At 40.1% G+C, this 21,148-nt stretch overlaps 1 protein-coding gene across 3 annotated transcripts in view; it reads right to left on the reverse strand.

Moving 5' to 3' along the window:
* Positions 1-21,148, reverse strand: part of tln2a (talin 2a) — a 101,485-nt gene that overhangs the window by 66,468 nt on the left and 13,869 nt on the right. For 2 of the 3 annotated variants that reach the window (XM_035999336.1, XM_031314279.2), the window contains exon 2: positions 11,055-11,102. The exons of the other annotated variant lie outside the window; for it this stretch is intronic. The gene's annotated coding sequence lies outside the window, so the exon portion shown is untranslated. The remainder of the gene's footprint in view (positions 1-11,054; positions 11,103-21,148) is intronic. 3 annotated transcript variants of the gene reach the window in all.

Below are 21,148 nucleotides of genomic sequence, written 5' to 3' on the forward strand. Positions count from 1 at the left end.
CCCACCCTTTAGCACCACCATGAGGTTGATGTTTTTGGTATTTTAGCAAAATATCTCAACAACTATGGGATGGATAATCATGAAACTTTTTCACTCTGTCCAATACTTTCTGTTAATGACTAAATACCTGCAAAGCTAATGATGTTTCCATCAGCCTCTGATGTACTTTGTGTAATGTGCTAATTGGCGATGGTTAGTCTGCTAACATGCTAAACTAAGATGAAAATGATTAACATTATATCTGCTAAACATCAACATGTTAGCACCGTCATTGTGAACATGGTTGCATGGTGACATTAGCATTTAGCTCAAAGCACCACTGTGCGTGCCTAAGTGCAGCCTCGCAGAGCTGCTAGCATGGCTGTAGTCTCGTTTTTGCCAAACTACTATTTGCATGTCAAAATTAAATTTAACATGTTTCTGAAAAGCCCAAAAATTATGAATTGATGAAGAGCACACGTAAAGCCAGTCCTAAGTTTCCCTACAGTAAAGACAAGCATAGTAAGGGATCATGGGTAGAGCCAGCTGCATTCAAGCCGCCGAGCCCTGAAGGTGCTTTTTAGCCTTGTATCATACTGATCCCAAAACAAAGGCACGCACTGAAGACATACATACCTGCTCTTAAAGACATTGTGGGGGTGAGGCCACTAGGAAAGTTGATACTGCAACTACTCCTCAACAACAGAGTGGCCTGGAGCAGAACTGAAGGAACCCTGGATGTGTCATTTTGGAGGAGGTCAGAGAAACCAATCCATTGGAACACAAAATCCATTGTAATGAATTGAGAAATTTCACCATTTTAAATAATAGTGTGACTGGGCCTTAATTGAGCAGGTTACCTGGGCTCTCTGTAATCTAACGACCTAACAAGACCGTTCCCTTGTTTCAGGATGAGGCTGGCCCCATTCTACTGGAGCTGGGAAATACACATTCAAGAGAACATGTGTTGACAGATGTCAAACAATGTGAGCTGCTGGTATAGTTTGTGTTTATAGTATTTGACTCATTAACTAAGAGACCTGGGCTTTGACATACATTAGATGCAGTAAATACAGATATCACACCAAAAGTAGGACAGAGGCAGCGCACAGAGAACACCATAGTTCAAAGAATTAATAATTGTTACATTTTGCCACTGTTTTCACGCTCATTTTGTTGGCAAAAAACTGCCAACCTAAGAGTTGGACAAATGCTCATGAGTTAAAAGGCAAATGAGACAGAGCACTGGAACGTGTAGCTATTGTTCAATAGATCAATGAGGCAGAGCAGTGCCTGCTGGGAATGCCCAGGCCCTATTACAGTAACATGGCCTCTAATCCAATAATAGAACAGCCCACAAGTGAAACAGGCCAATCCTAGTAAGTTCTGGACCACATCAACACATTCAATATATTTTGCCAGAGCATGTTGGTAGCCTAGTTTCGACACAAGGGCCAAACTGGACTACTACAGGCATGGTAATTAGTCCATCTGTTTTCTCTGGTTTAGCATTTCTGTGTTTAAAGTCCAACTGGCATTTTTGTGTCTGCTACAGCACACATATCTGCTCTGTAAATCACTTTCCCTCTGTTCTCCTTAGAGAAAATATGTGACACCAAAAGGGAGAAAGATATTTTTTATAGACCAAACACCTTGTTCTTTTCTTTTAATAATACAAAACTACTAACAATACTGTTTTTGACAAAAAAGTTAGGCTAAATTTGATTGCAGTTGGACTTATATAGCAAAGATGTATTTTCTAATTTGCAGTTAAAAGCATATTGTTTCTGACCTAAAGCAATGGCACTTGGCACCCTGCAATGGAAAAATGCACAGCACAATACAACCTTATGACAGTGGCTTTCACTCTGACACCACACATGGCCTCGAGAAATACAGTGAGGATAAGGGCTGCTGGAAAGTCAATAAATATATTTTTTAAAATTAATCTGACTGTAGAGAAACCCCATTTCAAAAGTTATGAAACTTATAGCAGACACTAAGATGGAAAGTTTAAACTACACGTCTGCTACTAAAAGACTGTAACACAAGCTTTATTAAAAGTATTCCTGGCTAACAAGTGCATGGCCGGAGGGTGGGCTAATTTGCTCCTGGAACATGACGCATATTATGATCCATCTATTTTATATGATTTGCTACAGAATAATAAATAGGCTGTGTGATGCACCACTTTGTCAGGCTTCATCATTACCATCTAGATTGGTATTAGTTTAGGTTACTAGTTTAAGGTATTATGAGGGAAATCTTTGTGATAGGACCCTGTCGCACCAAATTCAGTAATACGGAATCATCAAAATCAGTGGATTTGCTCATGTGAGCTAAAGAAATCTGTTAGATGCTTTCACGTTCAGTTAACTTTGAGACTTGAATTCCCACTATGCCCCACTAGAACCTTTTCTGTACCGTTTGACCACTTTCTGTACAAACCAGTATTGTTTATCTACATCATGCATCCGTTTTGGACTCTCTCTTTGCTGCTATGCCACCTAATCTTAGCACAACAGAGCAAAGTGCAAATAAATACACCAGCACTTTTTGCACATAGCACTTTAAATTCTTACAGTCACTTTTTAAATATGTCGCATTGTCTGTACAGTCAGATATGTCCTTCATGTCCTAAGATGTTGATATTAGGTTGATTTTGTGTTGATTTTGAATGGTGTCTCTGTTACGTGTCTGTGTTGTGAAGCAGCAGATTGTAGCACTATGCCCAAGACAAATTTCCCCATCAGGGACAATAAAGTGTATTCTATTCTATCTATTAATTTCCCTAGGTATCTTACCTTTATTTTCACTTAAAACTCACCCAAGGAGAAAGTTGTCAATTGTCGAATTATCAATGTTTTTTATATTCTTCTGGCATTTCAAACACAAGTAAACAAAAGCAGGGCATCTAATTTCCAGCAGGTGAATGCAGATTTTGTCGGCTGAAATGACAACTGTGGCTATCAGAGGATCCATGGCTTCACAAGTATAGCTAGGTTTAACTAAAGTTTGCAGATTACATTAAGTACGGACAAACACAGTTTAATCCATTACACTTTTGTCCTTGTGTTGATGCTTATGTAAAAGTTGAAAAAACACCACAGGACAAACACTTTAAATACAGAGTATCACTTTTATTAGAGCCCCATGCACAGCTGGCAGCCTGCTGACCTGTTCTATTGCTACTTATCGCTATTGGCCTTTCAACTGTTTAAATATATTTAATCATTGTCTTCTTAGCTGCACACCCTCCTATATACACGTACAGTAGTGTTGGAAGTCTTGACTATCATTCAATGATGAATCAGTTTCAAACAGTTTTTCCGGAGCAGGCCAGCCTCTTCTTTTAAATAACCTCAGCTGCAAATAAACGTTAAAGTTTTCTATCACCAATGTCGTCATTTCCATGCAAACACAGCGTAAAAAACACATTAGAGACTCTCTCTCCCTCGCTGACTACTCATCGGGCAGAAATGGAACTGATCTAAAGCATACAGTCTTAGTCACAGACCAGTGAGCCAGCACAGTTCAGAATGAGGTCATCATCATACAGCAGACTGAATGGGGTGGCGGGCACTGGGTAAATATCGCTCTGCCTGATATATAGGCTGATTGAAAGTCTTTCAGATCTGTCAAAGAGTATTCTTACGAAGAGAGTCTACAGGAATGAATGTGGAAGTGAATGCATGCTTGAGGTTTCAAATTAATCTTGTCAAGGAATATTTATGATTGGGTTCCACAAGGCCTTTGCTTGCTTTCTCTGTTAGAATCAAAGTAAAACATGCTGATCATTAATTCAGTTTCAGTCAGCAAGAAAGATTTTTAATTTATGCTCCTGAGTAAGGGAGGGGCATGGTGGCAGAAATGTGTCCACAAATTACACTTTATCCATTTCTTAAAATGGCACAAGGCCAGAATTGGGGTGTAGAATAATCTGCTGCATCAGAAATGATGAGACAAATTGAATTAATAGGTTTCACCTACATGCCAGAGGGGATACAAATATTTACAGCTTAAAACTCCAGTTTATTTGCTCTTCACCATGGCACCAGACAGTTCTAACACTTATGTACAGAAATGCACAAGGATACGCACACACATCTTCACACCCCTCTACTTAAAAAAAAAAAAAAAAAAAAGGAAGCTACATGTGAGAAACAAAGCCTGTAAGCATTATTATCCACCTGGTTGGTGGTGGAGTCAGGTGACAGACTGCACACCTCCTGAGTGACAGAAACGACATATCTGCCTGTGTGTTTTTGCGTGTGCACATTTGCATTTATGTGTATGAGTGAGAGAGAGATGATGAGATGGCAAATGTTTCAGACAAACAGGTGATGCCTCTCTGTCGGCAGCAGCACCAACGCAGGTGTCGAATTTCATGCAGAGGAGAAGAAAGGCAAACAGTCGGCCAACACTGCCAACATGGAGCTTGTTGGTAATACAGTACAGAGTCGCACCTAACGTGGTAATGTATACCTTGTTGATGTTTTATAAGGTCATAAAAAGGGAAGAAACGGTCTCCTAGATTTCTAAGTGTCTCCAAGCTGAAGGTAAACCACGAGAGAGGGATGGACCTGGGATCAATTCAGCCTCTTCACTGGAGGAGGGAATCAATTTGAAATCTGAAGCCAAACCACATTATCTCTCTTGGTACTTTAAAAACACGGGGGGCAGTGAGAGACTATGCATTCATGAGCCACCACTCACGAGTTAACCTTCTATTACAACCCTTACTCACTCCCACATTTCAGTATTCCTTTAAAGAACATTGCTTTGTTTTTTTTCACTTAGAGTACCCTATAGATTCAGCCTTTAACATTACTCTGACTACTCTTTTTCCACTTGAGGACGTGTTCAAATACAGGTTGCCATGGTAACAGAGACAGAGCCTGACTAACAGTATTATATTATTATTATTAATAGTTATAAGGCATGGATATGAGATAACCCTAGAGTTTAACTGATATTTGTTGCTCGATATATTTGTGGATTAAAGCTATTGCTAGCTGATGTGTTGTGCATATATTCAGCATTTTCTTTAAGTTGCCCATTTTTATGCCAAAGATACAATGGTCAAAATAGTTGATATTTTAACCTAGCCTGTAATTCATATAAAACTATAACTAAAAATGTTGAAAAATACATTTTCACTTGCATTATCGTTACAACAGCTTTGGATTTTAGCTAAATGCTAAACTGTAGTTTAGCTGAGTATCCCATATCTGTAATTTGTAGCAGCAGAGGTTACTATTCACCAAATAGTCTCACTTTTGTACGTTTTGCTGCTGCAACATCTGTACTTCTACAATGCTTTTACTTGTAATGGAGTGGGTTGGTTTACATTGTGGTATTGCAGCTTTTACTTATTTAAAAGATCATTCTTCCTTTCTGCTTTACACCCCAGTTCATGTGCTAATCAAAGAGCCAGCAGTGCTCCAGCATGTATTTTAGCGTTTTTGTATCTTATAGTGTGGATCAAAAAGGGCTGAGGCAGAGATGTTTGTTAGGTTATCTCCAGTCAGGCATTTTTGGCCATCTGTACCCATGTCACATAAACATCCCTAGACCCTGATGTTGCATGGGCAAATTATAAGGAGATGGGAATCAATAAAACCTGCCATGTACTAAAGGTCCACATAGTCTCTGTGCTTTGGTGTGCGTTTAACAGTTACTGAGGGGATTGTCTTGCCTGTGGGACTTTCTGGTGTAGTTTAAAGGTCAGGGATAATTCTGGCTGTCAGACCAAGATTTAGTCTAGGCCGTTTCCTCAATAATAATTTCACTGCCTTCTGCAGAATGAAGACCGATTTGAATACAGTATGGATGAATCATATTTGCTTTTAAAATCTATTTGAATCTGAGGTTAGAATCAGATGGGGATAGAGATAGTAAGAACCATGCCATTAGTTGGAGTCAGTAATGCTACATTAAAGTATTGAAACTGTTGCAGGTATAATGAGTATAAAACATGATAATACATCTGCAGGTCAAACAGAAAAAGGATATAACTGTGTCACGCAATATCAGGCCAATATTGGCCCATTATTAAGAATCTGATATCCTCTTATACTTGCCCAATTTCTATTTCAGAGGCTTCTAGCCCAAGAACATTTTTAGATTTTGTTGGTTGTAAAAGTGTTTGTTTTTTTTAAAGATTCTTTTTGGGCATTTTTAGGCCTTTATTGACAGGACAGCTGAAGAAATGAAAGGGGAGAGAGAGAGGGGGGAGTGACATGCAGCAAAGGGCCGCAGGTCGGAGTCAAACCCAGGCCCGCTGCGTCGAGGAATAAACCTCTATTTATGGGTGCCTACTCTACTAACAGAGCTATCCGGGCGCCCAAGTGGTCACATTTATATCAGAAACCTCTCATTGCAAAAATATCAGGGTTAGGCGGTTTGCTGTTTGACTTGTTTGTTTCAACACGCATAAACACAGGCATAATTTGAGAAAAGAAAAAAAATCCAGAGGGGAGACCCATGGTAGCCGCTTAAATTTGAATGCCAGGGAGGCCAATGTGTTTCTAGACACTGAGGCCTGTTCTAAAATATTTGGCACTGATGCATCTGGGATTAACCCTCTTGATGGGACGGCCACCCTGCCAGGAAAAGACAGGTGATTCACTGCGACGGTGCCAGCCAGCTGCTGTGGTGGTGGTGGTGGTGGTGGTGGCGGCCTCGGTCGATGGCCTTGGTCACACTCACCAGGAGGCATGATCACTGCTTACCAGTAAAATGTCTGTCGGTGGAAGGAATGCAGTGACAGCTTGGAAGAGTCAAGAGTGAGTAAGATGTGGTCAAGAGCTAGTCATGTTCCAGGCTTGGTTAAGAGGCACCAAGACCATAAAATAAATAATACACACACTGACTGATTAGTCACATCGCAGCCCTGATGCTCACTTCTCCTGCCATCACTAATATTTCACATCCAACTAGGAGCTGCACTAAATAATTGGTTTGCCACAGTTCTTGTGATTAATCGGGATAGCGCTGTGTACTTTTAACTGATACTTGACCCAAAATGTTGTGAATCACTCACGTCATATAAGCTTGAAAGGAAATGTATAACGGTGTCAAGCAAGTAGGTTTTGCTACAAACCTGTCTGCTCTGCTGTGTGTGACATCATCTCTTTGTTTGTCAAGTACAGCAGAGCTTGTTTAGGGAACACTTGATGGATTAACCACGTCCTGTAAGTCCATAAACAGTCAGCACAGAGAGCCGAGTAACAGACCCAGTTGTCACCAGGTTCTGAGAAATAGACCTTTATTAACTGCATGCAACAGTGCTGCTAAATGATGCTGCTGTGTTGACTCAATAATTCCACAACATCGGGTCATAGTAAGATGTGACCGCTGCCTTTACAATCAATAGTTACTAAAGTTCAAGCCATAGTTCAAAACATTGCAGTCAAAGATATTTAAGGTCTGGTTTTTTTATACAGTCTTAAATGTCTACTGTGACAACAGTTAAGAATATATAATAAAAAATATTCATAATGAAAAAGTACAATGATCTGTTATGTCGATTTTTATCCTCTTGCAGCCCCACTGAGTTTGAATCTGGGTGCAGTCCCAGTTTGCAGAAAATGACTGCAGAGTCGATCCTGGCTGGGGCCCACTGGCCCAGGTCCAGAGGAATACACTCTGTGAGGAACGTCTAAACATGAGATCGGTCAGGCTGGGAATGGAACTATTTAGAGAAAACGTGGCAGAGCTGTTTAGTTGCACTTAAAAAAGGTCTATAGAATTAATTGACCAAGTTGGAAAGAAAGTGGCTGACGGTAAACAACCACCCAGAAACAAACACCACCCCTCAAATTTAGGATGTTTAAAATGCAATAAACCTACTCGCATTGTAATTATACTTTCCATAACTAAAGACACAATCATGTTCCAGTTTCAATTAAATGTTTTATTCCTCTTGGCTGAGGAAATAAAGCTAAAATTATGCCTGCTACAGTAACAAAAAAGAATTCTATTAGAGTTAATAGGTAACAAAATTAGGTTCGCAACTGCCCATCAATAGCAGAGCTCTTAGTAGTTTATAGATTCCAAAAAAAACGAATGAGGCGCTACAGCATGTGTGATGATAATTGAATTCCTTCCAAAATGGGTAAATTATAGAAAGCTGATTTGCTGCCAGGTCAGACTGCTTCCTTGCCATTCTACTGAAGCAAAAATCCTAAACAAAAAGGTAAAGCTGACAGTTTAAATGTGCTCCAAAAGAGACTATGGATTATTCACTGATGAACAAAAGCAATAGGAAAGGTAGCCAACATGCATTTCAACAAAAATATTTTAAGAATGCTTTTAAAAACTACAGAACGACAGAAACTATACTGTAAATATTGAATCCAGAATTACTTCCAGTGTTTTGTCGCACCACATTTTCATAAACTCAGGCCATGCTTGACCAATCAGCTGTGAGCAAACAGACTTACTGGACAGTACACGACTGGCTGAGGCTAGACTGACACTAGTATTCACAGAGTATTTCCATGACAGATTCAGGGGAAGAGCTAAATATGTACAAGACGGACCCCCACTGTACATTTACGGAAACGTTAACATTGCGATACGAGATTAACAAAGACGGACATACTCAATAGCTTGAACTCCATTCCACCGCATTAAACTGAGAACATGGCACCCTTTTAAAATGTACTGTATTTCTTCTTTTTTTAAGTGCTGTCAGAATTGCAAGTTATTTATAACCCTTAAAAACACATTGTTTTGTTTCAAGCCTATTTTATACAGTCTATGTTTTAAACACTGTAGACCACGGATCTGTTTTCTGCCCTGTGCTTTCCAGACCACCTGCAGCGATGCTAAACACTGTCATAAACAAAAGGGAAAAAGAAGCTCTTTTCAGTAGACACATATGAAAGGACAAACCAGAGGATCTTACTACTTCCAAAAACCAATATTTAACCTGTAGTCTCACTGGATTTCAGCTGGACTCAATGCACAATCAATTAAGTTGAGATCTGGCTGTTATTGAAGCATGGCATGAGACAAATCAACATCAGAGGTCATTAATCGTTGGAAAACTAAAATGCACAGCCACTGTAAACCTCATTTGTGGAGTGGAGCGTGGTAACAGTGAGAGGCTGGGCACCAGATGCTGCCAGTTACTGTAATTGCCCTCTGAAAGTAGCTCACTAAGTCAGCTTGAAAATGTACATTATTGTATACTGTCATGGAGAGATGCAGATGTTCAGGCACACACACTGCTTTGCTGGGCAAACAAACAGAGGGAAAGTAGATGGTTTAGTCTCAACGGCTCCAAGGACTAATACAGTAGGATGCAGGAGGCTGCTTTCACTGCGTTTGTGTGATTGTAAGAGAGTGAACCATAAAGACAGAAAAAGGAAATAGACAAAACATCAAACTATGAGTGCGAGAAAATACAGACAAACCATAGCTGCAATTAAAAGCAGCAGAGGAAAAAGCAAAGAGCCTGCAGGACAAAAACTATCCTGAGGAAAGATACCAGGCTTCAACTCTTTCACAGTATGCTTCCATATGGTGCCCTGGCAGCTGGAAACTAGTCCTTATCCTGATGAGTCTTGCCAAGACAAACATGTAGCAGACGACAGAGCAATCACATGGAATTGTACACCAACACTGGCTTGATGCAACATAGAACACCTCTAGTACAGTGGTATGTTACCAGCCATACCTAATGTAGTCTATATCCTTCGCTTTCCACTTCCGGGATTGTTCCAGAGCTGCAGGAAATTCCGTCGGATGCATATATTTTCCGTTTCCTTCCGCTTTCTTTGTTTTGGAATTTTAAATTCTGTGGATTTATGAGGACTATGGTTAAATGCTCCTACAATCTCTGCATGGTAAATTGAGACAGCTAGCTAGACTATCTGTCCAATCTGAGTTTTCTCTCCCACGACTTTTGCAGCAGCTCTGTGTGGAGTTTAGCACCGCCCATGCCGATTCTGATTGGTTTAAAGAAATGCCATTAAAGTGGCCATATTATGCTCATTTTCAGTTTCATAATTATATTTTGAGGTTGTACCAGAATAGGTTTACATGGTTTAATTTTCAAAAAATACCATATTTTTGTTGTACTGCACATTGCTGCAGCACCTCTTTTCACCCTGTGTTCAGGTCTCTGTTTTAGCTACAGAGTGAGACCTCTCACTGCTGTAGCATCTTTGTTGGCAGTCGCACATGCGCAGTAGCTAGGTAAGATCACATCATCTAGCTAGCTGTTTGTTTCTACAACTTCAGTAGTACAAGGCAGGATTAGCCGGGAGACTTCTTCTAAACGAGGGCACACTTCCAACTTTGCGTGGAATACCTGCAGAATAGGGACATGTAAGTAGTTCTTTTGTAGATTATGGTGAACTAGTGTGTGTTGTAGCAGTGTTTTGCCATTCAGAACAAGCTAGCATGCTACGGTTAGCCACCTCGTTTCGGCTAGCGACGTAAAAAAGCCCTGCCGATTTTGAACAGCTCACCCGGAGACTGAAGGCAGGACACATTCAGAAACCCGTATCTCACTCAAAACAGCATGGATGTTTTTTTTCCAAGTTTGTATGCATGTGGAAGCACCAGAGACACAAAATAACACCCCAAATCCCAGAAAAAAATGATTGTTTCATAATACGGGCACTTTAAACCAGAGCACGTTTTCCTCCCATCCCCAAATGCTATGTGGAGTAGCCAGACCCTCCTTCAGCGGAGGAGGGTCTGGCAAAGCGAGACTATACCTAATGTAACTCAACTACCAAGATGTGTGTCTACAGTGTATGCGATACAATGTGAATTTTTATAGAATTGGGCCAAAGTAACATAGTATCACTATAGTAACAGTTGTTGGCAAATGAGAAAATTTAATTGGCTCCAACTCTGTGTCAACACAAGGTCAATAACATTAAAAGTGCTGTTTCTATTACAATTATTCAAATGTGTGATTTCACAGTTTAATTCAATTTCATGAAAAGCCAAATCACATATTTTCAGCTACTTCTCTTTCATGCGCAAGTGGTGCCACACACAAACACACACACACACACATGCACACACATCCCCCATCATCAGCTTCTTACCTTATTGCTGAGGAAAATGCAGCCTTGGATGTCTGCTGATCTTCACAGCTGAAATGAGAAATGGTAGACATGTGTGAGATAAATGTACACAATATGTAGCTTTACATATAACAATAATTACAATCTTTCCTCTTAATTCAAATATTAGAAATGAATCCCACATAGTAGTGTTCCTGCTCCGTAGATCTCCAGGCACAAAATGCTCAGTACTATATTTTTTGATATTTGTAACTGTAGCTATGCCATATGTGGCAGCACATGCAGATAACTAAATGCGAAACAAAATGAAGAAATGCAAATTAATTAGTATATTGCTGTCAAGAATAAGGAGCCAATTACAGCTGGTTAAGTGGCTGACTGCAAATTCAAAAAGCATGTTCATCAAACACAGAAACATGTTGTAATTCAGCTGTATCAATGCACCAATGCAAATAAGGTTTGTCTAAGCAGACTGGAACATACAGTATAGGAAGAATATAAATTATAAAATACTGAAATATCATAATATGATTGCATTGTTAAATAATTCAATACATAAACTACACTGAACATTTCTAACTTGTTATTGGTGGTTGAACTTAAATCAGGTGTCCTACTGGTGGAGGCAAAGGCACATATTTACACAGAGATTTTCTAAAAAACATTTGTACAGCATTGTTATCAAGGCAACTCAGGAAAAAAAATTTGACGATTGTATTCGCTACATTCAGCTCGCTCAAACTCAGATATTTCGCTTATTGTGACCCATTGCACTTCAGGTATGGCAGCTTTCAAAAAGACCCCACTGTGCTCTAAAAGACTTAACCTGCCCCGGCCACACAATGTTGTAACAACCACAGAGCAGCATGAACAAATAAACAGCCGTCAGAACTTTTATTAAATGGAATCCAACTGACAGCGTTCTTCAGGTAGCAATAAAAGCACAGCCTTTTGGGGTTTAAGGTTGGTCACTTTACAAATGCTGGATATTTTGCACCACACATTAAAAGTGTTGCTGCCGGTTGATTCATATTACAAACAAAAACAAACAAAATGCTCGTTCAAAAGATTCCTTGGTAATATCAGCCCTCCCTGACCATGACCACGACATTGATGACAATGTACTTGCAAACCTGAGAACTTTGAAAACTAAATAGGCTGCATGATAGCAGCTGCAGCACCATCACTGCTTACACTGTCCCTCTTTGGACCTTCCAGCTGAATCAGTTCAGCCTCATGCCTTGAAAATGTAAATAACTCAAGGAATGTTTTGGAAACGTTCAATGTTAGGAATAAATACATTTTACTAACAGTGACAAATCATCATTGGTATGGGAAATAGCCACATTGACTATGACAAAAAAAACTATCTTGGTGTTTCTAACTATTTAACAATTCTCATAGTTGAATATGAAGAGCTTAAGCTTTTAACTGCGAGGTTCTGACTCCTGTCCACTAACTGACAGCTGTGGCTCGTTTAACTAACGAGCTGCTAGCTAGCTAGCTAGCTAGCTAGCTACGTGTCTGTTACCAGCTAGCTTGTTTATGTAGAAAAAGACCTGCCACTCAGGTCTTTTTGAAGAGCGTAAAGCTTCAGTTCACTCTTTTATCTTTTTAAACATGAAAATAACAGTGGCATTTTATTTCTTGACAAAACCTTGATTGTTGCTTGGATGGGCTGATTGTCAAGAAAGCATTAACCAGACAAAAGCCAAGAGGTTATTTCGTAGTTAGGGCTACTCTAAGAATCAACACGTATTAGCTACATCTGGCTTAATGTGCAAGTGTAGTATACATTATGGCTGATAAAATGGTCACCAAATAGTCCTTTCACCTCTCACTTGTAAAGACATTCTTAATGTTATTGCTATTCAAAACCGCAGCTCTTGCACTCTTTGAAATAGTCATTTCCATTTTAATAAGTTCCCTAAATCTAGCACACCATCTTCTCCAAGCTAGTAAAAAAGACAAAGTCCAGTAGGGGTGCACGATTCAGAAAATGTCATGATTCAATATCGATTTTTGATGCAAAAACGATTTTCGATTTAAAAATGATTCTCGATTTAAAAAAAACAAAAAAAAAACGATTCACAGTATGTAAATGTAGTTACTTTTCCCATGTGATTGCATGTTTTTTTTTTTTTTAAATATGAATCGATTTTTGGAATTCTATGAATCGATTTTAAATCGGTAGAGCTTGAATTGCGAATGTGAATTGATTTTTTTTTGCACACCCCTTAAGTCCAGTCCATTTAATATAGTGAAAACAACAGTCCATAACACTACAGCGACAGTGCCACATGCAGTCAAGTGTTGAATGGTCTGCAGTCAGGTCGGGATACTGTATGTGGTATTTTGCTGCAGTTTAAGTTTCCAAATGTTCTGAACTAGAATAATCCATAGCAGGACAACTAGAATAGTTCACAATATGCAGTGTGGGTTATTACCTATTTTAACAGTCTATGGTTATTACACCTGGCCAAGCAGTACAGTGTAAAGCCCTCACCCAGAGTTAATGACATGAGCTGTAACTGACATGCTGGATACTGATTGGGGACAAGTGAGAGACACTCAAGGTGGATCATTGGAGGGAAAAGCAACACACTGCAGGCTCTCACTGTTGTGCAGGTCCTCTCTCCCTCAGGAGCTTGTGCACACTCTGCAGTTACACCAACGCTCACAAACACACTCAACAAGACTGTGCTGTAAGCAATGGTGCGTTAGTCATAAGTGATTTGTTTTCACACACAGCACAGGTGTGATAGTATTAAGTATTGGTCACAGGAAAATTGGACGGTAACATATTAATCCATCAATGAATCCATCCAAAAGCAAAGAATTCCAAACAATGTAATCTTAGAGCGTCAAATCCAAACAGCTGCATTGTGATAAGGGGACGCACTACAAAGATCCGGTAGGCTCACTTCTTTCTAACTCCACACCCACACATTTGTTACATTTGCAGACTTGTAGTCTTCAGCTCCAATCAACATTACCTCAAATAACTTTAGGCAATACTATTTGATCACAAGCAGTAGCACTCCACAAGACCGGCAAACAGATGTTGGTGTGTAATGACATGATGGTGGAGTTCCCCTTTGATTTGAAAGACAACAGGAACTGACATTTCAAGGAATCCGTTTGCTCAAACTGTAAGTACAAAGATCTGTGATCCAGTGTTACTAACATTTAAATTGTACTATACGTCAAATGTTATTTAAATTGTATTCTACAATGATTATATTCCGTAATAATAAGTGGTACCAAGTAACAGGGGCCTCATGTGATATTAAACCCACATCAAAACATTAGAGGGAAACTTTCTCACAGATCAAACAAAAAACACAATAGGAAAGGAATCTCTGCAAAGAGCTGAAAATAATGTGACAAAGGAGAAATGCTAAGCTTTTTTTGCCTCCAGGAAAATAAACGTGAGCACCCAAATTAAACAGAACGTGCTTGAGGAGAGAGAAACCTTATCTCACACAACTTAAAGAGACATTTGCATTCCTGTAATTGTCTTCTCTGAGCCTGAGGGGCATTGCTTTGAGCAAAATGCAACACCACCTAGCGGTGGGAGACGTCTCAGACATCAGTAAATCCTTGCTTAAAAATCTAAATTAACTCTCAGTATATCTTGTTAGATTAACTGAACTAAAAAAAATGACAGGAAATAAGCCTGGTGAAAAATTGAATGAAAAATGGGAAACTCCTCTGGTGAGAGGTGGGGCGCAGGGGCACATCGCCACTGGCAATCTTTAGAAGCACAATATGCCACTGGAGACTTCATTGTTCCGTCGGTCCTGCAGTTTCATTAATCACACACTGCAGAGGAGGACAGAGTGGGGACAGGTCAGACAATATGGTGCCTGCCTGAGAAACACTTTGCTCCAGCCCCAAAAATAAGGCTTTAATAAAGCTTTAATAAACTGCCCACTATGACTTCTCAACATCTCGCACCATCAACACAGCTGGATTACACACAGGTCAAAGTGGCGACGGTGTGCGTGTGTGTGTGGGTGTAATTAAAAAAAAAAAAAAGCATAGCCACCAATCAACAACATTAATTTGAATTCACCATACTACCTAATTTCTATTGCACACAGTAATGCCAATAAGCAAGCAACTCTCCCACACAGTCTAATGGCGGCTGGGGGCTAAGGCTACATCCACACTACTATGTTTTCATTTTTTTACATTTTTAAACGGCCTATTAAAACAAAATCGATCTCTGTCCATACAAGCGTTTAGAATCCGTATCAGAAATGCTCTGCGTCCATATTAACACGTCGGACAACACATATAACCTGACCCTTCGCATACACTGGGCATGTGCGTGCTGTAGCTCAATATCTAATGCAGAGATATCAGAGTGGTTTCCTTCTTCTCATCTTACTTTTGGCAAGAAAGCAAATACGTGTTTCCCAAAATGTCAAACTACTCCTTTAACTTTTTGACTCCACTGACCCTAATTATAACATCAAAGCCAGTTACAAATTTCAAACTGATGCACTACATCAGGGGAAATCCTGCGTCTCATGATCCTGGGCTGAAAACCGTTAAAAGATATTCCCTTTTTAAGTACACAAGCTTATAATCGTCTAAAATCCATCCAAAATGTGGATCTAGTCGAACACTCCTTAATTTAGTCCACATTAGTATGACAACTGGCTCAGTGTAGTCGTTCTGCTGGGACATAACCATCTCTGTGACCACCTCCTTCGGCATTAAACATTAGTATCAAGGACAATGCAATCATTTCACCTCTCCTCCATCAGCTTCACCACACTGCAGCAATGAAACCAAATGCTACAGGGAAACGGGGTGAAATTTGAGGAGCAACACCAAGAGGAAAACAAACCGAGGACGATGCTGCTGCTGCTACTGCTTTCCAATTCTCTTTAGCAAGGGATTAAAAGTCTGAAATCATGGCAAACATCACAGGTCAAGCCTTGCAGCGCAGACTGACCAAAGCCCACTAACTAATTGTCTGGTGTCTTCTGCAATCTCATAGATAAGCAGCAGACCCAGATATGCAATTAGCTAAATGGGTCCATGGGATCTAGGCTTAATAAATGCAGCAGTTCTGTGTGTGGTAGGGGACTCATTACCCACCGCCCTCTCACTGGGAGCCACCTGTCTAGGACTGCACTCATCATATTGAGCTTTTTAGCCTAAAGACAAAGGACTTAAAAGTAGGGATAGAAAAGGCACGCATGCAACACTACTAGCTAATGTGCATAACAACATAACAAAAAAAATGCAAAATTGTATAAGCATTCATATTTCCTCCAACCTGTGTGAAGCAGATGTTACCTTTTTTGCAAATTTTAGCTACCATTTCACTAATGTTACAGCGAGAGCAAGTTAATGACACCAGTTCTCAGCAGAACCCAGCAGTGCATGTTTATCAGTGTTTTAAGCCCCCAATGTCTCTAGCACTAGGATTAGGAAATGGTTATGGTTAAGGTTAGGGTTAGGGTTAGGGTTAGGTGCCTTGAAGTCAACGGTCGCAGCGCTGCCTGGAAGGAGACGTTGGGGGCTTAAAACACCATCGAGCCAGCAGTGCACGGCTCCCAATAACAAGCTTCATAAACTCCATCTATATAAGCACAAACCACATGCTCTCGCTGTGTTTGTGTGCGTAATGAGTTTGCAGTATATTTTCAATAGCAATGCAGGCCGTGGGGAACAAAGTCTTGCAGCAATGATCCCATCCTGCATCAAAAAACGAGGGGGTTTTACCCGAAAAGAAATCAAAGAGTAGTCAATCACTGACCTGGATAACAGGGAATATTGATGTTTTTTGTTTCCCATTTCGTTTGATCAATACCTAATGGCTGCTATGGGGGGAAAAAAAAGGAACCTGGGACATATTTCTAGGCGTCAAACCATGCAGTTAGTTTAGTTTTTATCCATTGTAGTTTTAAGATATCCAGCTTGAAGATTTCTGCTACCACCCAGATGAAATAAAGTTTAGTTTGAGGTGCTCAACACATTAAAAAAGCTCAACAGCAACTTGTCTTTCCATGAACACCTTTAACTGGAATTATTTTCTACGGAAGAAATAGTTCCTATTTAAACTGTATGCAACTGTCTGGATACTCAATGGCTGCAAACCAGCTGTCTAATCGTGTGTCCCCAATAAAATATTGATATATTTTGCTGTTTAACTAGCGTACTGTAGATGGTGGTATAAAGCCCAGCAGTGGATGTACTTCAAGAAGTACTTCAAGAAGTTCAACCTGTCAAAGACAATGATGGTGCACTTCTATACTGCCATCATTGAGTCCATCTTCACCTGCTCCATCACCATCTGGTACGCTGCTGCCACTGCTGAGGACAAGGGCAGAGTGCAGCGTAACATCGCTCTGCTGAGAAGGTGATTGGCTGCAATCTACACTTTGCATTAACCTTCATCCTGGACTATACATTTGCCCATGCACATATTATTTGCACATTCTGCACTCAACCCATTCAGCCTCTTTTTCCTTATGCAACAGCTATTGTGTATGTATATATTTGTTTCTGTATTTGTTTATTTCATATTAATGTTTAATATGTTTGTTTGTTTGTTAATGTATGTACCATTCACCAAGGCAGATTCCACATAAATGTAACTTATTGTGGCAATAAACCCTTTTCTGATTCTGATTCACACAGACTAATATTCTATGAATGAGAACAGGAGCTAAACAAAGTGATCCAAAAATTGTGAGTAAAAGAAGTGCAAAAAAATGATGCTGGGAAAGTTAAAGGACACTAAGTGAAATGGCATAATAAATCAAAAGGAGAAAGAAATATGTGGAACAGAAGTTATGCAGAACTCTCTAAACAAACAACTACAGTAGGGCTGCAACATATTTCCATCATGAATTTATATGCAGTTGTAGTTTTCCGTTTTTTATTAATCTATTATTCATCTGGTCTATAAATTACTACAACTTCCTAAAGCCCAAGTTGATGTTATCAAACAGCTTATTTGTCCAACCAACAGTCCAAAGAGAGAAGCCATTTGAGTTTGTGGCAAAACCTTTCACAGTGCTCGTTTTTCATTTTGTGACTTTCAATTGAATAAAAGACTATTTTCCCAGTCATATTTCATCATTTAAGTTTTCTTTAAAATAGTGTTAAAATCTCGTCTTCTCTCGTTCACACCCCTAATTGTTTCAATCAATTAATTGTTTCAGCTAATAAAGGAATATATAAATATGTATGCACTTTCATAATATTAATTTCCTCATACGCCAAACAGCAGGCTTGTTAACACCCACACACAGTGCAACTAGGTCCTTTATGAATGAAGACCTAATGTGACTCACAAGTGAATGAATAGCTAACTACAGTAAATTTTCCCTGAGCCTCATTTATACCTCTCTGGGGTTTAGGTTCTCTTTCATGAGTTATTTTTTCCCTTTTTTGGGGGGGACTTGAGGACATCTGGAGAACAGCTGTCGCTTTGCATCACATGCGAACACACACACACACACACACACACACACACATTTGTTACATAGCCTCCCCATCAGCAGTTAAGGGGTCAGGAGCCCTGTGTCCAGACGCACCATTTATCTGGTCTAGGTATAGACAATCTCTGGAGAGCGCACACACACACACACACACACACACACACCTCTCATCTCTCTTCTATACAAGGCAACTATTCGACACTCCCTTGGGAGGGCAGAGATTCTCAATGATTAGTCCTGCTCTTCCAGAGAAGGGGGGGAGTGGGGGGGGGGGGGCGCAGAGCTTCTAATGCAATTACACAGACCCTCGTCCCTCTTCAGGCCGACTCCCAGTTCCATGAATGGAATCAAACCCATCCAGCCAAGTTGGGGGTGGGAGTAGAGAGGCAACAATGTGTTTACATTTGGTTTACACTCAGGTTTTTTAGCTTGTGAGGGGGCCCCTGTGTGAGTGTGCTATTGCCCTGTGGCTAAACACTGTAAACTAACGTGAGACAAAATGAAGGGAGAGAGTTACATAGGCTCTCTGACAAGCATTTATCTTCAGTTAATTGCCATTGGAGCAGAAGCGCTGGAATTCAATATAAAATATGTTGGGGGTTTTTCTGGATAACTTACTTTTATACCACAAGGAAAGACTGTTGCCTTATATATCACTGGATTTTAGCACTCAGGGTTTATGCCAGAGAATGGCACTGCAAGACACAAAATTGGAAATGAGGGGATTATCTGAGCGGTTCCTTATAGCCTTAAAACAAATTCCCATACCATTTCAAGTGATAGCTTTCTGAAGCCAATGCTGCACTAATAGTCCAAGGAAATTGCATTTACAATGTTCCTCTCCTCTGTAGCAGTAAATGAAATGATGGCAAGTCTGCCCCGCCATCATACAACAACCGAGAATGGTAATGGTAAAAGCATATCCCTAGCTGTTAATTACATTTTAACAAAAAGACTGCATTTATCGAGGAAATTTATATTTACTGATCGTAACAAAAATCCATTAACCATTGAAAGAGTTTATAATGTCAGCATGAGCACCTTTTTATTACGATACATTAGCAAGATTTTGAGGCGGTTGACAATTTTACTCGCTATTAACGCTAGCATTTCCAACCAAATGTTTTACTTGTTGTATCACCCATTTCCTTGATGTTATTCATTAACCAGCACTCTTCCCCAGGAGAAATGCTGCCCTGGAGAATTCCCTTAAAATGTTTGACCCTGAAAGGCAGGTCATGTCAGAGCACTCTTTCCCTCTGCCACCATTTAAAGAGCTGAACAGAGCAGCCTTCACAGAAAACAGAGAGCTGAGGGATAAGAGGCTAAACTAACTGTCATCAAAAGGTGAGGATGCCACTCAGCAGGACTGGCTATACAGGACACTGAACACCACCACATGCTATTGCACACTCAGCAGGTTCAAGCCAATTCTCTCTTTATTAAATCTAAAAATCTATTGAATTGAAACAATTAGGGCTGGTCCAAATACCATTTTTTGAGCTTCAAAGCTTCGGTAGTAATGAGCATCGAATATTCGAAGCTTCGGAGAGAGGGGGCTGAACATATTATTATCTCTAATAAAGGCAGGAATCTCTATGTGTCTGTCTGTTTGTTTGCATTTTGATTATTTTGAGAACCTTTCATCCAAACGACTTCACAAGGGAGTGCAGTGTCGTATTTGGTGCAATATAGATAGAAACAATAACTTAAATGAACAATCGGAGACCCCCAATCTACTCTAAACAAGGTTTTCAGGGAAGCCTACTGAGGTTGGGACCTCGTCCAATGTTTTAGTCAGGCCATGGTGGTCGTGGAAACACCAGCTGCCAAGCAGTTGTGGCATAGCAGAGCAGCTTGAATCAAATAACCACTTTCACGCTCCACCGTAGAGTATGATAGATACTGTGCTCTTGTTAGACTGCCTGGTCACTTTGCATTAACCCCGACACCACGGACATGGATGTGAAAATAAACTAAGAACTGTAACTAGGAGTTGCATAAGTTACTATCAGTAATTGACTTGATTAAACAGAACTACTACATTTTTGGCCACATTCTACAACACAATGGGTTGCCTCTTGTAATAGCTGGCACAAATGGGGGGCTGATGTCCTCACTCTTAAACTCATCCTAACAAACGAGCCTATGAAAAACACAGGCAGCCACAGAGGCGAGTACATCCTTTACAAGATACAATAAATCATTAAAGCCCAGTTTAAAAGGCAGAGTCTCATTCTGGCGGTACTGCAGATTAGGACGGGCCGGCCCTCTTCATGAGCTACCGACCTAATCTTCTTTAGCATCTCGGCCGCAAAAGATATGGGAGTCCTCTAATCCGCTCATTGGGCGGACAGCTGCGAGCAGACATTTAACGGTCTGCTACTGTAGCTCCAGCCGCTTTGGCCTCCAAAACCCAATTTAGTCAACAGCTATATGGAATGACATACATTTTAATTAGGATCAGCAGTGCTCTGCCATTCCTTATCTTTTCCATACACAGCCTTTGCGGTCAAGTTTTTTATAATGGATGAGTGCCTTTCTAAGTGTGACACTTCCCTATCCCGTCTGAAAAGTTAACTGCTATTCTGGGGCAAGTTGATAACAATTCCAGGCAGGTAGGCCAACCGGCAGGCAGGGGAACAA

This window comes from Sander lucioperca, chromosome 3, assembly GCF_008315115.2.
Source record: "Sander lucioperca isolate FBNREF2018 chromosome 3, SLUC_FBN_1.2, whole genome shotgun sequence".
Classification (NCBI taxonomy): domain Eukaryota; kingdom Metazoa; phylum Chordata; class Actinopteri; order Perciformes; family Percidae; genus Sander; species Sander lucioperca.